Raw genomic sequence first — 16,203 nt, forward strand, 5'->3', positions numbered from 1 at the left:
ACACCCCATCATCACGTGGTGTCTCGGCACGACGAACCGTAGCAACGGTGCATACTCAGGGAGAACACTTATACCTTGAAATTTAGTGAGAGATCATCTTATAATGCTACCACCGTACTAAGCAAAATAAGATGCATAAAGGATAAACATCACATGCAATCAAAATAAGTGATATGATATGGCCATCATCATCTTGTGCCTTTGATCTCCATCTCCAAAGCACCGTCATGATCACCATCATCACTGGCTTGACACCTTGATCTCCATCGTAGCATCATTTTCGTCTCGCCAACTATTGCTTCTATGACTATCGCTACTGCTTAGTGATAAAGTAAAGCAATTACATAGCGATTGCATTTCATACAATAAAAGCGACAACCATATGGCTCTTGCCAGTTGCTGATAACTGTGTTACAAAACATGATCATCTCATACAACAATTTGTATAATCATGTCTTACCATATCACATCACAACATGCCCTGCAAAAACAAGTTAGACATCCTCTACTTTGTTGTTGCAAATTTTACGTGGCTGCTACGGGCTTAGCAAGAACCGTTCTTACCTACGCATCAAAAACCACAACGATTTTTCATCAAGTGTGTTGTTTTAACCTTCAACAAGGACCGGGCATAGTTACACTTGATTCAACTAAAACTGGAGAAACAGACACCCACTAGCCACCTGTGTGCGAAGCACGTCGGTAGAACCAGTCTCATGAACACGGTCATGTAATGTTGGTCTGGGCCGCTTCCAATAATACCACCGAATCAAAGTATGACATGCTGATAAGTAGTATGACTATTATCACCCACAACTCTTTGTGTTCTACTCGTGCATATAACATCTACGCATAGACCTGGCTCGGATGCCACTGTTGGGGAACGCAGTATTTCAAAAAAATTCCTATGATCACGCAAGATCTATCTAGGAGATGCATAGCAATGAGAGGGTAGAGTGTGTCTATGTACCCTCGTAGACCGAAAGCGGAAGCGTTAAGTAACACGGTTGATGTAGTCGAACGTCTTCGTGATCCAACCGATCAAGTACCGAACGCACGGCATCTCCGCGATCTGCACACGTTCAGCTCGCTAACGTCCCTCATACTCTTGATCCAGCTGAGGCCGAGGGTGAGTTGCGTCAGCACGACGGCGTGTTGACAGTGATGATGAAGTTACTGACGCAGGGTTTTGCCTAAGCACTACGACAATATGACCGAGGTGGAAAACGGTGAAGGGGGGCACCGCACACGGCTAAAGATCAACTTGTGTGTCTATGGGGTGCCCCCTCCCCCGTATATAAAGGAGGGGAGGAGGAGGCTGGCCGGCCACAAGGGGCGCACCAAGGGGGAGGAATCCTACTCCTAGTAGGAGTAGGTTTCCCCCTTTCCTAGTCCAATGTAACGCCCCAGATATAACTTTCCCAATTTGTACTCCAACTCTTGCCGTTTCCGGCGTTAAGTTATATTTATTTCCTAGGGTTCGGGTCTTTGTCTCCGTGTGTTGTTTTCGTTTTCATGCATCTCATATCATGTCATCATGTGCATTGCATTTGCATACGTGTTCATCTCATGCATTCGAGCTTTTTCCCCGTTGTCCGTTTTGCATTCCGGCGCTTCGTTCTCCTCCGGTGGTCATTTCTAGCTTTCTTTCGTGTGTGGGGATTAAACATTTCCGGATTGGACCGAGACTTGCCATGCGGCCTTGGTTTACTACCGGTAGACCGCCTGTCAAGTTTCGTATCATTTGGACTTCGTTTGATACTCCAACGGTTAACCGAGGGACCGAAAAGGCCTCGTGTGTGTTGCAGCCCAACACCCCTCAAATTTGGCCCAAAACCCACCAAACTCTGCTCCATGTCCTAGAGCGTTCGATCACGATCGCGTGGCCGAAAACCACACCTCATTTGGACTCTCCTAGCTCTACTTATGCCTATTTATACCCCCTCCATTCGGATCTTCTTCCCCGTCCAAACCCTAGTCTAAAAAAAACTCCAGATCCGCGCCGACGGACGTGTCCGTCCCGGCCGGACAACGTCCGCCGCCTCTGCCCGCACCAACCGTCCGCCGCCACGTGTCCCCCGCGGGACCGCTTCGCCGCCGGCCCGGGAGGCCCGAAGCCGGCCCCCGAGCCCAACTCCGCCGCCCGCCGCCGCCTGTCTTCTTCCCCGCGCCCGACCACCGCCCGCGGCCACCATCGCCGGCCGGCGACCGCCGCAACTCGCCGATGCGCGAGCCGCGCCCCGCCGCCGCCTGCCTCGCCTCGGGTCGCCGCCCGAGCCGGCGCCGCCCTTCGCCGCCGGCGCGCCGCCGCGGCCCCGTCCTCGGCCTCTCCTACCACTCCCCCGCTGCTCCGGCCTCCTCCCGCGTCCCCGGCGAGCTCCAAGTCCGGCGAGCGGCGCCAACGAACCTCGAAGAACGCGCCGTGAACAGTGTCGTGAACAGTACCCGCGAGATCCCGATCTGGATCTGAGTTCTCGGTTGACTTTTTCGTCCCTAACCCTAATTTTTTATGCCTACTTTGACCGCCCGTAACTTTGCATCCGTAGCTCCGATTTGGGCATATAATATATCAAAATGTTCGCCTCGACGAGTACATCATTTCATTACATTGCATAATTTTCATTTGAGTTCATCTTGGTGCCCAAAATGCTGTTAGAAGGAGGCTTCGTGAGTTAATTGTCAGATCTGCTAGTTCATCTTAGACTTTTGTCATTTTTGCCATGATTATTGTGTGCATGCTATGCCTGTGAGTCCTTCATATGTTTTGTTAAGCATTTTGTCTTCTTTCCAGAGGTGCAACCCATGCATTTTTAGGATGTGTGTGGTGACTTGTGCAAGCTTACAAAGTGAGGCACCCGGTAAATCTGTTTTCAGGGACTTAGTTGTTTTCACTAAGTCTGGGATATTTTAGTTCATGATGCCATATGTTCAGCTTGTTTCCTAATGATCCGTACCTCTTTTGAGGATGATCAGTAAGGGACTTTTGTTATTCATGTTATGCTCTATACATCCATGTCTTTGTTTGCAATTATGGAGCACTCTAGCTTGAGTCAATCGAGCTCTACTTTTGCTTCATGGTGAATCTGGGCAGATCGTCAACTCGTTTGCGATTTTGCCGGCGTTGTTATAGTTGATCTGTGCATGCTATGCCATTGTTCTTGCCATTTCTATCTTGTATTTTGTGCCTTCTTAATGGATGTATGGCTGCCTTGCCATTACTTGCACCGTGGTGAGTGCATCGAGCTCGTTTACATGCCTTCGTGAGTTATATTTGAGCATGTCTCAGTTTTCACTAAGTCTGAAAACTGATTGTGTTTTAGCTATGTTCGTGTGCCCGTTAATATATTTTGTGATCCCTTTTGGCCCCAGGTCACTTTGGGACTTTTGTTAAGCTTGTTGATTAGCTCCATGCCATGTTCTTACTTGTCATGTTCAGGTCATTTATCATGTTGTTTTGCTGCTCCGAAGAGAGCATCGTGATCTGAAATTTCAGACTAGTGTTAATTTCATCAAGTCTGGAATCTGTTTTGCATTTGCGTTTTTGCCATGCTTGTTTGAACCTCATAATGGATGATTTGGCCGTGGCTCAGTGCTAGTCTTTTGTTAAGCATCTTGTGTGCATCCCTGCCATGTATTTTGTTGTCATGTTTGGTGGCTGTAGCATGTTCATTTCGTTGCATTTAGATGCCTACTTGCTGTAAATCACAGACCGGTGTCATATCTTAAAACGCTTGCCATTTCCAAACCGTAACTCCGATTCCAATGATCTTTATATCGTTTTCAAGCGATTTCATCCCCTCTATCCAGTGGCACCCTTGGAATTCCAAGTTGAGGCCAGGTTCATGCATTTCCTGTCATATCTGGCATTTTACATCCCGCATCGCATCCCGCATAGCATATCATCATTTCATCATATTGCTTGGTCTTGCACGTGGTTGATTGTATCCTTATTGCTTGTTTGTCTTGTTGGGTAGAGCCGGGAGACGAGTTCGTTACCGAGGAGCCCGTTGAGTTTGCTTGTGAGGATCCAGTCAACTCTGACAACTGTGCAGGCAAGATGATCATACCCTCGAAATCACTACTATCTTTGCTATGCTAGTTTGCTCGCTCTTGCTATGCCAATGCTACGATGCCTAACTTTTGCTTGTCAGCCTCCCAATTGCCATGTTGAACCTCTAACCCACCTTGTCCTAGCAAACCGTTGATTGGCTATGTTACCGCTTTGCTCAGCCCTTCTTATAGCGTTGCTAGTTGCAGGTGAAGATTGGAGCCGTTCCTTGTGGGAACATCATTTATTTACTTGTTGGGGATATCATTATATTGCCATGTTATCTTAATGCATCTATATACTTGGTAAAGGGTGGAAGGCTCGGCCTCTCGCCTAGTGTTTTGTTCCACCCTTGCCGCCATAGTTTCCGTCATATCGGTGTTATGTTCCCGGACTTTTGCGTTCCTTCCGCGGTTGGGTTATAATGGGAACCCCTTGATATTTCGCCTTGATTAAAGCTTGCCCAGCAATGCCCAACCTTGGTTTTACCATTTGCCACCTAGCCTTTTCTTTCCCTTGGGTTCTGCAGACTCAAGGGTCATCTTATTTTACCCCCCCCCCCCCCGGGCCAGTGCTCCTCTGAGTGTTGGTCCAAACGAGCGATGTCTGGGGCTACCAGGGGCAACTCTGGGCTGGCCTACCCGTCATCTTGCTCATCTGAGTATGCCCTGAGAAAGAGATATGTGCAGCTCCTATCGGGATTTGTCGGCACATTCGAGCGGTGTTGCTGGTCTTGTTTTACCCTGTCGAAGTGTCTTGAGTTACCGAGATACCGAGTCTGATCGGAACGTCTTGGGAGGAGGTCTATTCCTTCGTTGACCGTGAGAGCTTGTCATGGGCTAAGTTGGGACTCCCCTGTAGGGATTGAACTTTCAAAAGCCGTGCCCGCGGTTATGGGCAGATGGGAATTTGTTAATGTCCGGTTGTAGATAACTTAAACCTTAATTAATTAAAATGAATCAACTGAGTGTGTTACCGTGATGGCCTCTTCTCGGCGGAGTCCGGGAAGTGGACACGGTGTTGGAGTAATGCTTGCGCAGGTTGTTCCTCTAGATTCTCGCTCGCGCCTTGCCTCCTCTTCTCGCTCTCTTTTGCGTATAAGTTAGCCACCACATATGCTAGTCGCTTGCTGCAGCTCCACATATATTCGCCTTATCCATTCCAATAAGCTTAAATAGTTTTGATCGCGAGGGTGCGAGATTGCTGAGTCCCCATGGCTCACAGATACTATAACTCCAGATGCAGGTCCAGGTGATTCCGCTCCAGGTGACGAGTACGAGCTCAAGTGGGAGTTCGACGAGGACTCTCAGCGTTATTATGTTTCCTTTCCCGATGATCAGTAGTGGTGTCTAGTTGGGGTTTGATTCAGGGCCTTGTCGCATATTGGGTTCTTTTCTATTTTGGCGCCGTAGTCGGGCCATGAGTGTCTGTTTGATGGATGTTATTTATGTATTCTGATGTGACGTGGCGAGTGTAAGCCAATTATGATCTTCCCCTTTTATTACATATTACATGGGTTGTTGTAATGATTGCCTGACTTGCGACATTGCTTTCAATGCGGTTATGTCTCTAAGTCGTGCCTCGACACGTGGGAGCTATAGCCGCATCGAGGGCGTTACAAGTTGGTATCAGAGCCTTCCCCGACCTTAGGAGCCCCATTGCTTGATCGTTTTTAGCAGCCGAGTTGTGTCTAGAAAAATGTTTTGAGTCACTTAGGAATTATATATCGGAGAGCTTAGGAATTCTTTTTACTTCCCAGTCTCCTCATCGCTCTGGTAAGGCATCCTGACGTAGAGTTTTGACTCTTCTCTTCTCAAATTTCACTAAAAAAAATTTAGGATCACGCGAGTATCTTGGATTTGTTCCGATGGCTTATGATGAGAATACTGTCTTGGTGCCTCCTGTCAGGGGTTTAGTGGAAGTGTCCCGGGGAGTTGAGCTCTGAGGTGTTGTCATCATAATTTTATCGTTGCAATTCTGGAATACTTGAGATATGTTCGCCGACATCGAAAATCTCTTTTATGCAGTTCGTTGGTGAGATAACCTCGACGCCACCTAGTACTGGGGCGGGAGTTCGGGAGTATCGCCATAACTTGTATAACGGATGCTTTTCGAAGGTTGAGGTAGATGGTTTCCGAAGTTTTCTTGGTTATGTGTTGAAGGATGGATACAGCTGGATGTAGGATTTGCTAGTTTGGGTGAGATATTATGCTTCCCCTGTATCCCCAACACCTGATTGCATAACCGGAAAGGTTCGGGAGTTTCATAGGTGGGAATTCTAGTAGCTCTAGTTCTTCTTCCACGGATATTGGTTTGAGATTGGGATTTCTTACCGATTATTCGTTCTTGATCCGTACCTTGTTGATTTATTTCTCTATCTTAATTCTACGTGGCTTCTCAATTTATGGATATGTGACCATTTGAAGAGGAATACATTCGTTCATTTTGTTCGGATGTGAAGACTATATGTTGCAATTTTTCATTCCGTTGGATTCAGCTTCAATATTTATCTGTCAATGTGCTAATGGTGGTCAACCTCTTCAGGATGGCTCCTCCAACGCGCACGACTCCGAATCCTGATCCGCCACCGCCTCCACCTCCTCCAGAGGCATGGCAAGCTGTGATGGCCGCAACCAATGCAAACACTCAGCTGATCATGCAAATTCTTCAAGAGCGCAATCAAGGCAGTCAAGGGAATCAAGGCAGCAATCAGAGTCACTTTGCTACACTCAACCAGTTCCTTGCTAACGGGCCAAAGACTTTCAGTAATTGTGTTGGGGCAACTGATGCTGACGATTGGCTTGTGGATCTGTGTAAGCATTTCGAGTGCAGCAACATCAGGCCTGAGGACTTTGTCAAGTTCGCTTCCTTCCAACTCAAAGATCAAGCTGCAGAATGGTTCCAGCAGTACAAGGACTCCAGAGGTGGACGTGTTATCACTTGGGATGATTTCCGTCGAGATTTCCGAGCTCATCACATTTCGCAGAGCATGGTTGAAAGCAAGCGTGAGGAATTCCGCAATCTGAAGCAAGGCTCTTTGTCTGTCTATGACTACAACAAATTGTTCCAGAAGCTTGCCCGCTTTGCCAAGCAGGACGTGCCTGATGAGAAGAGCATGATTTATCAGTTCAGGGGTGGTCTCAGGGAAGATATTCAGCTCGCTCTTGTCCTCTTCGAGCCCTTGAGATACGATGAGTTCTACAACATGGCACTGAAGCAAGAGGCTGCTCAGTTGAGGTGTGATGCTTCCAGGAAGCGAGTCAGAGATGTTACTCCTTCTTCCTCTACTCAAGTGGCCAAGCAGCAGAAGTTCTGGCTTCCTCCTCCTTCGTTCCGTCAGCCGTATCAGCAGAAGAGCAAAGGTGGCAGTGGTTCTTCCCACCCACCCAACCCAGGCTTTCAGAACAAGACTTCATCTCAAGCTCCAAGATCGAGTGCTTCGTATCACCGTCCGCTTTTAGAGGTCACGTGCAACAAGTGCCAAAAGAAGGGTCACTATGCCAACAAGTGTTTCAACCAGAGGCGTCTTCCTCCTCCTCCTCCTGTCAGATCGGCAAGTACAGTTGTGGTCAAGCATAACCCCAAGTCCGCCAAGGTCAACTTGCTGAATGCAGCTCAGGCAGAGGAATCACCAGATGTGATCATGGGTAACCTTCCTGTTAATGACATTCCCGCAAGAGTTCTTTTTGATACTGGTGCATTTTTATCATTTTTGTCGAAGCCTTTTGCATCCATGCATGATGTTCATACTATTGATTTGCCTAAGCCGATAGCGGTTTCTTCTCCGGGTTTGTTCATGAACACCAAAATGATGGCTCCGGATGTTTCTATCACATTGGGTGACTACAAGTTTCTTTCTTCTCCTATGGTGCTTGGTAACTCAGATATTGATCTTATTCTCGGAATGGATTGGCTTTCTAAGCACAAGGCACATCTTGATTGTGCAGCCAGGCAGATTCTATTGACTCATTTGTCTGAGGATGCAATTATCTTTGCCGCTCGGGATAATACCATTCGTCTGTTTTCTCTCAATGAGAAGGGTGAATTGGATGCCATCTCGCAAATTCCAGTCGTTTGCGAATATCAAGACGTCTTTCCAGAAGAGCTCCCAGGAATGCCTCCGCACCGGCCAGTTGAATTCGTTATTGAACTTGAGCCTGGCACAGAACCTGTGTGCAAACGCCCTTACAAGCTCGGACCTGAAGAATTGAAGGAGTTGAAGAAGCAACTCGATGAGCAAGAAAGATTGGGTCTCATCCGGCCTAGTACTTCTCCGTGGGGTTGTGGTGTTCTTTTTGTGAAGAAGAAGGATGGAACGGACCGACTTTGTGTTGATTACCGTCCAGTGAACAAGAAGACCATCAAGAACAAATACCCACTTCCCAACATCAATGAGCTGTTCGAACAACTCAAAGGTGCCCAAGTATTCTCCAAGCTTGATCTCCGTATGGGCTATCACCAGATTCGCATTCGTGAAGAAGATATTCCCAAGACAGCATTCAGAACAAGCTTTGGTTCATATGAATACACTGTCATGTCTTTTGGCCTCGTCAACGCTCCTCCGACGTTCTCTCGCATGATGAACTTCATCTTCAATGCCTACACCAATGACTTCGTTTTGGTCTATCTCGATGACATTCTGGTTTTCTCCAAGAACAAGGAAGATCATGCCAAGCACTTGCGTTTGGTTCTTGATAAGCTCAGGGAACATCAGTTCTATGCCAAGTTCTCCAAGTGTGAATTTTGGCTCGATGAGGTTCTTTATCTTGGTCATATCATCTCTGCCAAGGGCATTTCCGTGAATCCCGAGAAGGTTTCCGCGATTGTGAATTGGGAACCTCCTCAGAATGTGAAGCAACTCCGCAGTTTTCTCGGTCTCGCAAGCTATTGCCGAAGATTCGTTGAAAACTTTTCTAAGATCGCGAAGCCTCTCTCAAATCTTCTTCAGAAGCACGTCAAGTATGTTTGGTCTCCGGAGTGTGATATTGCTTTCAACACTTTGAAAGAGAAGTTGATCACTGCTCCAGTTCTGACTTCGCCTGATGAATCCAAGCCGTACGAGGTTTTTTGTGATGCCTCTCTCCAAGGTCTTGGCGCAGTTTTGATGCAAGAGAAGAAAGTTGTTGCTTATACATCTCGCCAGTTGAAGCCTAATGAGAAGAACTACCCCACTCATGATCTCGAGTTGGCGGCAGTTGTGCATGCTCTTTTGACTTGGAGACATCTTCTATTGGGAAGAAAAGTGGACATTTTCACTGATTACAAGAGTCTCAAGTACATCTTCACTCAGCCTAATCTCAACCTAAGGCAAACTCGATGGGTCGAAATGATTCAAGAGTATAATCCGAGTATTGAGTATACTCCAGGCAAGGCCAATGTGATTGCTGACGCTTTGAGCAGAAAGGCCTACTGCAACAGTCTGATTCTCAAGCCTTATCAACCCGAGCTTTGTGAGGCTTTCCGCAAGCTTAATCTGCAAGTTGTTTCTCAAGGTTTCCTTGCCAACCTTCAAGTCTCTCCTACCTTAGAAGACCAGATTCGCCAAGCCCAACTTCTTGATGCTATGGTGAAAAAGGTGAAGATTGGGATTGCCAAGAGTCAGTCCAAGTACAAGTGCTACCGCCTTGATGACAAGGACACTCTCTTCTTCGAGGATCGTATTGTTGTGCCCAAAGGTGAACTTCGTAATGTGATCATGAACGAGGCTCACAATTCTCTCCTCTCCATCCACCCTGGGAGCACGAAGATGTATCAGGACCTCAAGCAAGCTTATTGGTGGACTCGAATGAAGCGCGAGATCGCTCAATTCGTGAATAAATGTGATGTCTGCAGAAGAGTGAAGGCAGAACACCAAAGGCCAGCTGGTCTCCTCCAACCTCTTGCCATTCCAGAATGGAAGTTTGACCACATTGAAATGGACTTCGTGACTGGGTTTCCAAAGTCCAAGCGTGGCAATGATGCTATATTCGTCGTCATCGACAAGCTCACCAAAGTGGCTCATTTTCTGCCTATCAAATAGTCGATCACTGCAGCTCAATTGGCGGAACTCTATACCTCCCGCATTGTCTCTCTGCACGGTATTCCTCAAGTGATATCTTCAGATCGTGGCAGCATCTTTACCTCGAAGTTTTGGGATTCTTTCCAGAAGGCCATGGGCACCAACATCCGCTTCAGCACTGCTTTCCATCCTCAAACAAGCGGTCAAGTCGAGCGTGTCAACCAGATTCTTGAAGATATGCTCAGGACTTGTGTGATCTCCTTCGGCATGAAGTGGGAGGATTGTCTTCCTTATGCTGAATTCTCATACAACAACAGTTTTCAAGCAAGTTCGGGCAAGGCCCCTTTTGAAATTCTGTATGGCAGGAAGTGCCGTACCCCTCTCAACTGGTCTGAAATCGGTGAACGTCAGCTGCTGGGTAATGACTTAATCACAGAAGCAGAAGAAATGTGTAAAGTCATTCGTGATAACCTCAAAGCAGCCCAATCCCGCCAGAAGAGCTACTATGATAGTAAGCACCGTGATTTGGCTTTCGAGATCGGAGATCATGTTTACCTCCGTGTCTCTCCTATGAAAGGTACTCGTCGCTTCGGTATCAAAGGGAAGCTTGCCCCTAGATACGTGGGACCTTTCAAGATTGTCAGCAAGAGAGGCGACCTCGCCTATCAACTCGAGCTTCCTTCAAACTTTGCAAATGTTCATGATGTGTTCCATGTCTCTCAGCTTCGAAAGTGCTTCAAGACTCCTGACCGCACCGTCAACTTCGAGGACATTGAGCTCCAAGAAGATCTCTCTTATCGTGAGCACCCAGTTGCTATTCTTAAAGAGACTGAACGCAACACTCGTGAAAGTCATGGTTTTTCTTCCGCGAGAGCCACGGTTGTGCTTTAGCGAGAGTCACGACCGTGCCTCTCAGAAACGAAAAAAAACGCGTTTTCTGTTTTTTTTTCTTTCGCGAGAGTCACGATTTTGCTTTCGCAAGAGACACGGTTGTGCTTTCGCGAGAGTCACGGCCGTGCCTCTCGGAAAGGGAAAAACAAAACATGTTTTCTGTTTTTTTTTCGTTCATGAGAGTTACGGTTTTGCTTCCGCGAGAGGCACGGTTGTGCTTACACGGAAGTCACGGCCGTGCCTCTCGGAAAAGGAAAAAAATACGCGTTTTCTATTTTTTTTTCTTTCACGAGAGTCACGGTTTTGCTTTCGCGAAAGGCACGGTTGTGCTTTCGCGAGAGTCACGGTCGTGCCTCTCGGAAACGGAAAAAAAAACATGTTTTTTGTTTTTTTTCCTTACACGAGAGTCACGTTTTTGCTTCCACGAGAGGCACGGTTGTGATTTTGCGAGAGGCACGGGCGTGCCTCTTTCGGAAAAAGAAAAAAACCGTGCTCCCGGTTCGGTTTTTTCACTCGGTTTTTTCCGTCCGGTTTTTTTGTGAAAAAAAAAGTTCGTCAAAACCTATCAACATGAGATCTTGTTTTGAAGATCTCGACGCAAGAAATCCAATGGTGAAAACGGTTCGAGATTTGGACGCACAGTTTAAGAGATAAAACGTTTTAAATAAACGGATCTATGAAAAAAAGGAAAAACTCACAGGTTGCGAAAGTGGCGCGCTGCATGTGCGCCACTTGTCGCGACCTGGGAAAGTGGAGTGTTCTTTGCAACGAGTACTCCTTAATTAGTGATTTCGTATTGACATTGCAAGCTTTATTTTCTTTTCGAAATTTGGGTACAACTGGCTCATTAGATTACAGGCAAGGCCCAACAGAGTTTTTTCACTGCAAATTAATTTATTACAGAATTAGTACCATCTCAAGTATAGTAGATGAAATAAAAGTTGAGGTAAACAAACAAAAAAACAAAGAAACGTACCTTACTTTACTATTATTAGATTAGAAGAAGGTACAGAGAGATACAGAATTGATTTGAATTTTTAGGATCTTGTATTATCCAAGGTGGTATGTTTTTTTTTGTCCGTCACCCTCACTGGCGCCCAGCGTACAAAAATAAATTATCTAGGTTGTGATTTGAACACAGGCCAAACTCATTGAAGCATAGCACACTAGCCACCATCACCCATCTATTCTATATCTATATCTAATAATAAAAAGGCTATTCTTCTGATGGTAAATAACGAAAATTACCCTTAAAGTTGCAAAACATCACCCATCAATGGCATCTATAAGTGATAAAAAAACATTTTACATAGGGGAATCCCCCCACCTGAGCCGGTCCATGTAGTAGGGACCTTCTATACTGCGCTCGGCGCGCTGGGAGAAGATGTAGCACGCCTGTTTGGGCCGGCACATGTTTGGGCGGCTATTTTTTTTAAAAAAAAATTGTCGTTTTCATTTTTTGCAACTTTAAATAATTTCAGGCTTCAAAAAAGGTCTAAAATATGATAATTTTTAAATAATTTTTAGTAAATCATAAAATATTTTTGATTTTCAAAAAATATTCACAATTTTGTAAAAGAATGTTTGTTATTAAAGAAATGTTTGAAATTTTGAAAATAAATTTTTGGGAAATAAAAAATGTTCAGGATTTTCCAAAAAGTTCATGTATTAAAGAATTTTAGTGAAATTAAACAAAATTTCGTGAATTCATAAATGAAAAAATATTCTAAAAACTCCAAAACTATTCGTGACTTACAAAATAGTTTATCCATTTATAAAATGTATGCTGGTTAAAAAATGATGATGCATTTAAAAAATATTCGTTAAAGCAAAATAGTGTTCGTGAATGTCCAAAATTGTTCCATCAATTTCAGAAAAAATGTTCGTGAATTTTAGATATATTTTTGCGGTTTCAAGAAAATTTTGTAAAAAATGTTCATAATTTTTTAAAGAATATTTGTAAATAGTATAAAATGTTTCCGAATTCATTTGAGAAAATGTTTGAAAATTTAAAAGTGTTCACGAATTTGAAAAATGCTCACGATATCGAATATGTTCACGAGTTTAAAAATGTTTATGATTTCGAAAATTGTTCATGAGAGTGATAGTGTATCTCGATGATGTAGCAAAATGTGATCATGGCCATTAGAAATTATAAAAAAAATCATTGCCACACACTGACCCCTTTTCTAGTATGTGTAAAAGTAAAGATAGAGTAAATATATACACGATGCCTGGAAAGATGGAGACGTACGTGTTGCACCTACCGGGCCAAAAATTATTCCCAAATTCTTTAAAGTGTGTGCGCGTTAGATGCATCAAAATTCGAAGCGCACGTGACTCCAGCCGACGCATACGCCGGTCACTTAGTAATGTGGGACGTGGTGCGAAAACCAAGCTCCAAGCTATTTTGCTGAATTTGTGGGCAACTATTTTCATGTTAAGAAATTCAAAAAAACTTAACTTTGAACCGTACATCGAATTAAATTTTGGTTTCACTGTTAAAATCCTTCTGACGTGCTCTTCAAAATTAGGTCTTGGGTGAATACATTTCAATGAACTTTTTCTCGATGCCTTCTTTTTGTTCCATACGGTGCAACTTTCATATTTCGGAATGCAATTTTTTTAAACCAACTTCAGTACTACTTTTAGGATAGAAACATTCTCGTTGATATATTAGCTCACCCACGGCTGCACACGCTCTTGTCACCATAGTCGCTCGCACACCATTGCGGAGTCACATGTTCTCATCGGCATAGTTGCTTACGCATGGTCTACGGGGTTGCACACTCTTCGTCGGGTAGTAGCTCGCACATGGCTACATGAGTTTGCACACGGGCGATGACATAGTTGCACAATCACGGCACAGAAGTTACACACGCGTGGCGTCATAGTCACACACACAGTCGTAGAGTTGCACATTTTTATCGGCGTAGTCACACACACATGACCATAGAGTTGCATGCTCCTGCCGACATAGTCGCACACGCACGGCTGCAGAGTTGCACACCCGGATCGGCATAGTTGCTTAAGCACGGTATGCGCGGTTGCGCACCCTTGTCGGGTAGTAGCTCATGCACGGCATCGGGAGTTGCACACGCCACTTTCATCGGCATAGTCGCACACGCATGACCATAGAGTTGTATGCTCTCGTCGACATAGTTGCACACGCACGACAACGAAGTTGCATGCTCTTGTCGGCATAGTTGCACATGCGCGACTACGGAGTTGCACACCCTGGTAGCATAGTTGCTTATGCACGGACTGTGGGGTTGCATACTCTCGTCGGATACTAGCTTGTGCACGACTGCAGGAGTTGCATACGCGTGGCAGTATAGTCGCACAATCACGATTGCGAGAGTTGCACACGCTCAGTGACATAGTTGCATAATCACAATTATAGGAATTGCACGCTCTCGTTGGCATAGTTAGCCAGGACAACGGACGAAGTTGCACGTCTTACTAGCAGAGATCTTTGGATGATGAAAGATGCACATCCATGAGGGGGAGAGAAAAGTTGCATATAGGCGCGACGCTAAAATTGCACGTTTCACTAGCAGGGGTGGTTGGAGGGGTGTTAGTAGTGAAAACTACACCTCCAAGGAATATGGGGGAAAGTTGCACATCACTATTAGATAGTTGGCCAGGGCTGCATCCGAAGTTGCACATCCACTACTAGGAAGTTGGCTGAGGTAACAAACAATGAAAACTGCACATCCACGAGTAGCGGGAAAGTTCAACTACTGGCAGTTGGCCATGGCAGCAGATAAAAATTGCACATCTCAGTGATAGAGGATAGTTTTGGGTGGAGGTGCCATCCGTGAAAACTGCATGTTCACGGGTAGGTAGAAAAGTTGCACATTGACGGTTAGGTAGTTGCACATTGATTGCTAGGCAGTTGCACCTAACAAGGACTAAAATACATAAAAGAAAAGCTCACTGAAACATACCCATGCGGGTTCTAGTTTTGAAGAGCTTGTCGAGAAGACTCCTACTGTGAAAGCGGGTCTTAGAGCCTGTTTGGTTCCTAGCTTGGTGCCTCCCTGAGATTTGCCTGGATCTTGTTTGGTTCATGCCCTGAAAAGTGTGGTGCTAGCTTGGCCTAGAAAGCTCACGACGTCATTAGCCTAGGCTGGAAACCCGAGACCACAATTAGCCTGGCCCAGGCAACTAGAAAGGGACGCCTGAAACCAGCCTGGGGCTGCTAATCATGTATGGGAGAATAAAAAATACAAGCATTGGCTTGATGTGACGTACCTAAGACACATTTTCTCTTGATTGGACGTACGCAAGTACCAAGTAGGTGTGGTCACGAACCAAATAATATTGGCCAAAAGCTGCCTGGCCAGGCACAAAAGCAGCAGTTCTCCAGGCCGAAGCCAGGCACTGGAATTTGTCAGGCATCCTTCCCAGGAAGGGAACCAAACAACCCCTTAATAACCGATGTTCGGTTCAAAAGTTATGACTTATTTAGAAAAATGAAAACCCAAATTAAATACGTTTACACATGTTCACATAAGTTAAATTGCACGTCCACGAATAGAGAGAAAGTTGCACATCTACTACTAGGGAGTCGCACCAAACGAGGACTAAATTGCACACACACAAAATTCCATCAAAATATACTTACACGAGATCTGGTTTTGAAAAATATGTCACCATGGTTTCAAAGGGTGAAAATGAATTTGAATTTTGACACTCAATGTGACAGTTATAGCTTTTTGAATTTTCTAAGACGGAATTAAAGACACACTAAGACAACACCCTCCATCTTATATGCCGGTTGGACTATGTAGGACTAAAGACACATGCGTACATGCAACTAACGCACATGGGACTAGATGCTAATAACTCACGCGGGGACAACGTGAGATTATATTTGTTTGAGTTTTTCTATAATCAGAACGTGATGCAAGAACTTGCTTAATTGGCGGTGCTAATAACTCATGCGGGGACAAGGTGAGATTATATTTGTTTGAGTTTTTCTATAATCAGAACGTGATACAAGAACTTGCTTAATTGGCGGGGTGCTCGGGAGCGTTATCGGGTAACATTTGCTCGCTAGACGCGTCCCTTATTTTTAGTAGTCTCGTGAATGATGTATCAGTATTTTAATCTATGCCTAATAATAAAAGGTTATTGCTTATGACAGTACATCATCAAAATTGCTTCCAAAATTACAAAATATTACCCATTGATGCCATCTATAACAAGTAATAAAAAAGGTTATTGCTTTTGATAGTACGTCATCAAAATTGTTTTCAAA

Source organism: Triticum urartu, chromosome 1, assembly GCF_003073215.2.
Source record: "Triticum urartu cultivar G1812 chromosome 1, Tu2.1, whole genome shotgun sequence".
Taxonomy (NCBI): Eukaryota; Viridiplantae; Streptophyta; class Magnoliopsida; order Poales; family Poaceae; genus Triticum; species Triticum urartu.